Raw genomic sequence first — 7489 nt, 5'->3', positions numbered from 1 at the left:
CGAATAGTTGACTATTCTTTTTCAGGAGAACAAAGGGTGTAGTATATTATGTTGTTATTCTCTTTATTTGTATAGAATATTTCAAAAACTTTCGTTTATTCTAAGTATGTGTAGTTTTTGTATAACACATGACATATATGGTTCTGAAAATATAGCGTTATAGAATTTTGTATATAATGCTGTGATTTCTCAATTAGCTGTCTCTCTCTTTCAAGCTTAAACCTTCGGTTTGGAAGAAAAGTTTAAGCTTTTTACTTGAATACTAATATACTCTCTTAAAGTTTAACTATTAAAAATCACTAGTTTCCAGTAAGTTTCTCAATATGTTCTTAACCATCCACTGAAAGTGTTTTCTTTTGTCCTGTGAACCTGTTAAACTTTGGTTGTTTTTGGGTGTTAAATAAAGATTGTTTTCACTGTATGTTTATATAGTGTCCAGGTTCTTTTTTTTAAAACTCAGACAAAGTCAAAGAATTGGGAATTACCTTGTGATATGTTTTTGGTTAACTCTCGTATTATATAGTGAACCTATCTTATTTACTCTTGAGGGAAATCAGTGGCACCTGAAAATACCACCAAGTATGTAGGAAGGAAAATATAGCCCTGTAGTTAGGAATCGAACCTGGATTATTGGGGAGTTTTCTGTTGGCAGTTGTATCGCCTATAACTTGAACTTTTGTGTTATCGAGTTTTAAAATGTTTCTTTTTTTAAGGGAATGATATTTTCCACAAATAAAAGGATTCTTGACCAAGAGGGAGAGTTAGTCACTCAAAAAAGATGGTTGTGTGAAAGAGTTATTGGGTCTAGGAGAAGTCCTCTTCTGAATGTGGTACTTTTGTCAATGTTGTAAATTGATTTCAATCTATTTGTAGCCACAGAATCATGCAGACGCATTAAGAATAGTAAGTTGAGTACTACCTTAAGAATTGATTTCAGTGCAAGGGAAACATGGATGACTGAAGATTGTCACAATGAAATGGTGTCTGGTGAGTCCGAGACCACATGCAGTAATACATTCAGAACTCCCATGCCATTGCCAACCAATGTAACCCAACACTAGCTCTTCTTAAGGTTATCAAATATCACCCAATAAAAACTGGAAGTGCCACTGGCAGATGAATTTCATCACTCTGAATTGTTTCCTAGCAGATGAAATGGTAAACTCCAACTGGTGATGATAGAGTACCATAGAGAAGTCCCGAGTCTCGAGCCTCTCCAAGTTGAAAGGTAACCTACAAGGACGATCACGGATCATAGAGAAACCTGGGGTCGCACATAGCCAATGAGCATGCTTCGAGAAGCAACTTATCATTCTGCTGTCCTAGAAAGGGGCCTGATTACTCATTGAAGGGTTAGTGCCCCTAAGTATGTCTATTACTCTGTACCCATGACATCAATGGCATTTCAGTTAGACTTTAGATGATAAACTACAAAGGAGAAGCTTGGTCACAATCACAATTCCCTATGAGTGAGGCAAAATAGAGTTTTCTCCTGACATTCAGAGTCGTGGCAAAAAGAAGGTCTAGACAATCTACCGAAAATTTTCATTCAAGTAACTGTTTGAAATGGCTAGTTTTCAGAGCAGACAGTCCAAATCCTGATACTGAGCTTGGAGACTACAGCTGTAGTCTCTATCAAGCACATGAGTGAGATGCAATTGTGGGTATGGAAGACAGTCATGGCTAAGTTGTGCCAGTGGTTAAACCTGGTGGAAAATCGAGTTTGAGGTTTGAAACAGTAATGTAACCAAAAGCCTGGCTATCTATGTGGACAATCTGTATCATTTGCATGGGGCTGAGTGGAGTTTGTTATGTGCCTGTAAGGGTACAAGGTTAAGAGATCGAGATTGTGAATGATACTGGAATGGAGAAAATACTGGTAGATTTCAGGCCCTTAAGCAAAGCCACCACTTTTGTCAGTGGGAACTAACTTCATTCTGCCAAATGGCAATAAACTAGATGTGGACAGTAAGGTGGGATATATCTAGAAGATGTCACTTACAAGGTGAAAATAGTCACCTCTCTTTTTGCATTGGCATCCTCAGGATGGACATACTGTATAAACTATCAGGCAGTTTTTGCCTGTATAACTAGTGAACTGATGTTCCATGGAAGAGTTGCTTGATGTTAGCTAAACAAGGCCCAAGAACAGCAGACAACACAACTTTATGTGAGAGTTTACTTCAAATGAAGTATAATAAATCTGTGACGTTTGACAATGTTATAAAATATAAAGCCCATAAATAAAATGCACTGTTTCCTGTTTAGAGAGAAAGCAGCATTAGTTTGGGAATTATATGTCCAAGAAAGTATGAAGTATTGGACCCAGGCTACGTTCTTGTAACGACCAGATCGCAGTGGAAGGATATTAACTGGGTTGCAAGGTAAGCTGTGTTAGCTGTTGTCATAGAACAGCATGGTTGTGGGTATTGTTTAAGAGAAGGCCAGAGGGCTGAGAAATTCACAGTTGTTAGGTATACATTTTCTACAGGTGATATAAGCATGATTACATCAGAAGTTTGTAGAAATGACACTTGATCAACGTAATAACTTTAGAATCCTGCCTCTAAAAGTAATTTTAGAACAGGGCATAGCTGTAACCGGGCATTTACAATCCTTTTTACAACCTACACATTTGGCTGAACTTCTGACCAATTGGAGTTCATCTGACCTTATGTTTTCAATCTCGTCTTTTGTTATTTCTTCGACTAGACAGTGGTGAGCCAACCCTCTTGTTGTAAATTTCCTGTGAGTATTCTACACTATAATAGAAAAATGACACAATGAAAACTACTTCACCCATAACCTTCTCTTCAGAGAGGATTTGGACTATGTAACAAACTCCTAGGCCTCCTGGAGCTGGCCTGATGTCCACCATAGCTGAACTCATGGATGAGGATGCACCGCTAGTCAAGATATCTGAGTTGTGAGAGCTTGCTTTATCTGTCATTGGTCTAGTACTGAAATCTCCTAAGGCTGAACAGCGCCCCTCAGCGATCGGATTCAAGCTTCCTCTGGACATACATTGATGGAAAGAGTAACAACAAATACCACCACGTTGACTCATGAGTCTTCAGGTGACTCACTGTAAGGCTACCAAACCATTGCCAACTCCCGAGAAAATCATCCAGAGAACATCAGGCCCACTTTTGAATAGTTCTGTCAGTTGGTGCTCTGTCACCTAAACATCAAAGGCATCATTAAGATTAAAAAGTTTGCATTGAGCTTCTCAATACGTTCTTAGGAGAGTTTAGAGAGTAAAGGCAATATTTCATCCTGTACACTTGGTTAACTTTGACGTTTTTTGAGTGTTAAATAGCGATTATTTTCAATGCGTGCTTACATTGATCCAGTCTCTTTCTCAAATTCAAAATAAGAAGATTAAGATTTACTGTGTGATATATTTCCTTGTCGAATTCCCCTTTATATAGCCGACCTATCTGATTTACTCTTGGGTAAATCAGTTTCATCTGAAAATAACATATACCACGTTCTGCAAGTGTTTCAAGAATTACCTCTAATAGGTCAGAACCTGAGGTCTCCTAGACGTTAATGAAAGAAATGAAATTTGCTTCACATTTACCTTATTTCTTGAATATTCGCAGTTCTCAAACTACTGAGAGCTGTTTTTAATGCCTTACGTCAGGGGTAGAGTCATTCATTACAGAATAGTACTTCATATTCAAGTCATGCGCACCTTCACAAGAAAGATTCAAGTCTCACCTTACTTCAGGTCATGTTCAACTTTACAAGAAAGTCTCTAGATCCCATCTAATTCCATGTGATAATCACCTTCACAAGAAAGTTTCTGACCTCACCTTACTTCAGGTAATATTCAGATTTAGAAGAAAGTTTCTGGATCTCATTTAACTTCATGTCATGCTCACCTCCGCAAGAAAGTTTTTGACCTCACCTTACTTCAGGTAATATTCAGATTTAGAAGAAAGTTTCTGGATCCCATCTAACTTCATGTCATAATCACCTTCACAGGAAAGTTTTTGACCTCACCTTACTTCAGGTAATATTCAGATTTAGAAGAAAGTTTCTGGATCCCATCTAACTTCATGTCATAATCACCTTCACAGGAAAGTTTCTGGATCACCTAACTCACTTGCACAAGAAAGTTTTTGATTTCCCTTAACTTCACAAAAACGTTTCTGAATCTCACTTAACTTTAGATCACACTTACCATCACAAGAAAGGTTCTGATCTCACCTAATTTCATGTCATACTCACCTTCACAAGAAAGCTTCTGATCTTACGTAACTTTAAGTCATACTCACCTTTACATGAACATTTCTGGATCTCACCTAACTTTAGTTCATATTCACCTTTACAAGAAAGTTTCCGATCTCATCTAACTTTAGATAATGTTCGCCTTTGCAACAAAGTTTCTGGATCTCACCTAACTTCAAATCATGCTCACCTTCACAAGAAAGTTTTGATCTCATTTAACTGCAGATCATGCTCACCTTCACAAGAAAGTTTCTGATCATACGTAAGTTTAGGTGATGGTCAACTTCACAAGAAAGTATCTGAATCTCACCTAACTCCATGTTATACTTATCCCCCCCCTCCTCCCCAATGTTTCTGGATCACTTAACTTCGTGTCATACTCATAGTTTCTGAATCTCATCTAACTTCAAGTCATGCTCATCTTCACAAAAAAATTTCCGGATCTCACCTCCATTCATGTCATAGTCACCTCCACCGTATCCGTCTGAAGAATATACTATATTTTGACGCTACAAATTCCTTAACTAGAAACTTTGACAGATACAAGCATATCATGTACAAACCTCCCACATGCTTAAAAGGTAAAATCACGGCTGCTTCTAGCCGAGCTGTCAGTGATAATCACAAGACTATTGTTTCAAAAATTCTTCCCAAGTTATCTTAGTGTACGACATTCAAAGAAATAACAAGAAAAGGCTGTACATTCTTCATAAATTGGCTTTAATACGTTCGGTACTACCAACAATAAAAGAAAATCAATACTACATAATATACCTGGAAATATTAACTGAAATATCTGATAAACGGGAACTGTACGAAAAATTTACCATAGCATATATGAGCTGGAATGAATAAAAGAAAATGTTTTCTTTTAAATATTTTGTTTATTTTTTTAAAGTTATGCACAAAGCTACACAATGGACTATCTGTGCTCTGCCCACCACGGGTATTGAAACCCGGTTTCTAGCGTTGTAAGTCCGCAGACATACCCCTGTGCTACTAGGGGGCATTGTGTTTAATACATAGTATAAAAACAAAAATTAGCAAGACATTGAACACACAAAAATACTAAAAATTTCATCTTCCAGAAATTTATTACTATGGACTTCTGTTTGAAAACTAAAAAAAAAAAAAGATAATATAAGAAATATAAAAAGTTGTTAATCAAAAATTTATCATAATAAAAGGTATCTTGTAAAAAATGCTTACGCGTTGTTATTACTTATCAAGTATTACCAGGAAACTTTCTCATAGATAGATTGTATATCTGGCATTAGAATAAATAACAACATTTTAATAGCTAGATTACTGAGATTTTAGAGCATGATAGTTTATGTACATTGATGACCTTACAGATAAGAATAGTAATCGCAATAACTAGAGGAACGGCAGAAAATGTTATTGACTGTTAAACTGAGTTTCCTATTCAGCTGAATTGACGGAAGAAACTGGAGCCAAGTTGATAATAAAACTAAGCAATTCTTTATCAAAGGAAATACGAGCCAAAGCAATTTAGTAGGTCACGTTTACACGAAACAACAAGTGCCACTTCTTTCTAGAGATTGGAGAGAAAGAGAGAGATCTTGGCTTTATAACAAATCTGACAGAATATCAAATTCATCTCAAATATATTTCAATAAGGCTGGGGGAGCTAATAAGCACTACGAGTATATAGAGACCCCATTAGTGCCATCTCTTCCAGAATGGTCACCCAAATCACTTGATCATTCAACAAGTTAAATAAGGAGGATACATCCTATAGGCATTTCTAAAATTCTACATAACTGGTTTTATTAGAGAACACACGTCGTAGTAAACCACACACTTTTCCAGAGACACTGAATACATAAATGTGAAAAGTGTCGAATGTTTTGGGTGAATACTAATTTATCGAAAATGAAAAGAAATCTTGATATATTTCACATTAGTATACATGTAAACAGTACAAAATTATTGTGGTTTATAAAACGAATTATCGACTTTGATATACCTTTTTCTTTAACAATAACAACGTCTGAGCAAAGGAAAAAGAGTATATAATAATATGGCAACCACACTACATTTGCTAGATGCAGTGACGAGAACGCTTTCGCTCAATAGCAGAGCTCATCAGGCCGGCTGGGATACAACACAAAGTGTTGTGGTTAAGATGCTATTTATAAAAGCAACTTGCTTGAGAACAATTGTTAGAGTACGAACTGGATTATGTTGGTAAAGTGTAATGTTTCATCTGTTTCATATATATATATATACAACAACAAATCAAAATTATGGTAAGAACCAAGGCTGTTACTCAACTTGTCGAGCAGTACTAAAATTGGTATTTTAAAACAGATAACCAAACTAAAGCATAACATAATGTTTCGGGACAACAAGAAACCTATTGGTCTATTTCGGCTGTCCCATACTCTAAGCTAAACTAAAACTATTAATTAAATAATGATAAAAATATCTTAAAGCTAGCCGTTATAATTCATGTAGTTATCAAGCTTTTTCTTAAACTCACTTAAATTACTGCCTCCACAACATTTGAAGGCAACTCATTCTAAAGGCCAACCACCCTGTAAGAAAAATAAAACTGTCTTAGTTGAAGATGACTCCTACTCTGCCAAAATTTATACTTGTGTTCCCTAGCTCTACTAATCTCACTTTTAAGTATGAAAAAAGATAATGCATCAACACTATCAATTCCCTTTATAATCTTAAATATCTCAATCAGATCCCCTCTAACTCTTCTTTTATCAAGAGAAAACAATTTAAGAGATCTCAACCTCTCCTTGTACGACAACCCCCTCCATCCCAGGCACCATTCTATTAACCCTCCTCCGAACCTTTTCCAACAATTCAATTTAATTCATAAGGTAAGGAGCCCAAGACTGAACACAATACTCAAGTATGGCCTAATGAGTAACCTATACAATGAAATTATAACCTCTTTATACTTGTATTCAATATTTTTGTAGATACAACTTAAAATTCTATTTGCCCTACCACTAGCAACAGCACACTGCTTGGATAGCTTAAGAGACTGATCAACCATTACAATAAGGTTCCTTTCTTTCATAACACTGTTAAGGTTATTCCCATCCAAATTATACTTATAATTCCAACTATGATAACCCACATGCATTATCTTGCATTTATTATATTGTTGCGTTAGCGAGGTCACGTGACTAGTATCATGCCACGTCTTTCTAGAAATATCCTGTTCCTTCATGAATGCCCTAGCATTTACTAGACATGTGTTAGTCTT

This window comes from Limulus polyphemus, unplaced genomic scaffold (assembly GCF_000517525.1).
Source record: "Limulus polyphemus unplaced genomic scaffold, Limulus_polyphemus-2.1.2 Scaffold982, whole genome shotgun sequence".
Taxonomy (NCBI): Eukaryota; Metazoa; Arthropoda; class Merostomata; order Xiphosura; family Limulidae; genus Limulus; species Limulus polyphemus.
The sequence above is the reverse complement of the archived record's forward strand: the minus strand, read 5'-3'. Positions refer to the sequence as shown.